The sequence below is a fragment of the Micromys minutus genome, assembly GCF_963924665.1.
Source record: "Micromys minutus genome assembly, chromosome: 2".
Taxonomy (NCBI): Eukaryota; Metazoa; Chordata; class Mammalia; order Rodentia; family Muridae; genus Micromys; species Micromys minutus.
Genome location: NC_137971.1, coordinates 91,157,290 through 91,158,967, shown reverse-complemented (window position 1 = coordinate 91,158,967; position 1,678 = coordinate 91,157,290).

Sequence of the window (1,678 nt, the reverse complement as noted above, 5' to 3'; positions counted from 1 at the left end):
TCAAATGCTACTTTTTATTCCTTGCCAGTTTGATACCATATGTATAACCTGATGTGGAATAGGTCTGATTAAAAAAAAATGTTGGTCTTCTATGTCCTTCTAAATTATTACAATTCATTTGAAGTATTGTTACTAGCCAAATTCTGTTTGGGAGAAATAAATGGCAAGTCACATTATTGGAGAAATCAAGTAACAATGGTGTTATGTTGAAAAATTTATTATCAAAAGATTGAGAGAGAGAGAGAGAGAGAGAGAGAGAGAGAGAAACATCCCCCCCCCCTTTTTAGGTACCTTTCTCATTGCTAAGACGTTTGGGTCTGTCTGAAGTTGGTTCCTTCCACTGTGCTTTAGGTTTATTCTGCAGGTTTATGGAACAAGGAGGCCTAGACACTGAGTGAGCAGCATTCATAGACACCCAGGTTGTCTGGCTGAACCAGTGCCACTCCCTTCCATGTAGTTTAGGCCACGTCCCCATCTCCTTTGCTGCAGGGCTGTTGCACCAGCTGGAGGACTTATTACCCCGACAACCACACCCATGTCTCTTCTTTTTGGCATCCTTATGAATAAGACTTCATATAGTGCGAAACAGGCCAGGGTTGCACTGCCGAGTCAGTATTACAGGAAGGGAAAAGAGACAAATGCTACCGAAGAAATGCAAGCTCTGACTAGATGCTCTGAAGCAAAATAAGAGGACACCCATCAGCTGACTCAGAATAAAGCAGTGTACTATAAACCACACTAGAGGGCATGGGAATGATGCCTGGATCTCAGGAAGAACTCAACATACACCCACAGACGACCCTGGAAGGAATCGAAGTAACTTCCCTGTTGAGAGGAGATTGTCCTTCAGACTTCATGTTAAGGGGACAAAACCATAAACAAAAACACAGCACGGGGCTTCAGTGTGCATATGTCTTACTCCTTGAGAACAGTTTTTTTTTTTTTTTTTTTTTTTGAGAAGCCCAGACCCATACACTCAGGTGTGTCTTTCTTGGGGCCTCCCCACCCCCTCCCTCTTGAATAAACCAGTATTAAAATATCTCTATTGAACTGCAGCTGTTATGAAAATAAAGTAAAAGAAAGAGCTCAACCACCTGTAGACTAAAGGAGGACTGAAGGTAAGTTGGGAACAAACCCGGTCTCAGACTTCTGGCTCCTCCATCATAAGAAAGAAAATATTCTTAATTTTTTTTTTGGAATTTAGAGTATTTTATTTATTTATTTTTCTTACAACTTTATTTGAAAAAGAAAGATACATGTACAGATTTTTAAAAGCATTTTAGCATAACACTATATGGATATATTTTTGTCAGTACTTGATTTTTTTAGAGATTTGATGGCATGCATTGAAATCTTACTAGTTACCATGAGCATAAAGTACATGTAGAACTGAACATAACATGGAAACAGTCAAAGATTTTCTTAAACATAATAATTTTTGAATACCAAAAACTGCCACAAGGCTATATTCTTACTTCTTGAATTATTAATGTTTTAAGGTCCAGGTGTACCACACTCTGAGAAGGTGCCATACATTTATTTTTTTCCTAAGAAGAACTGAGGCTTTCATTTTTTTTTTTTTTTTGGCTTTTGTTTTTCTTGAGCTTCATCTGGCCTGTGAGTTGTTTCTGGGGGTGTTCAGAGCTTTCTGGGGTTAGTTTTTCTTAACAGAGGACAC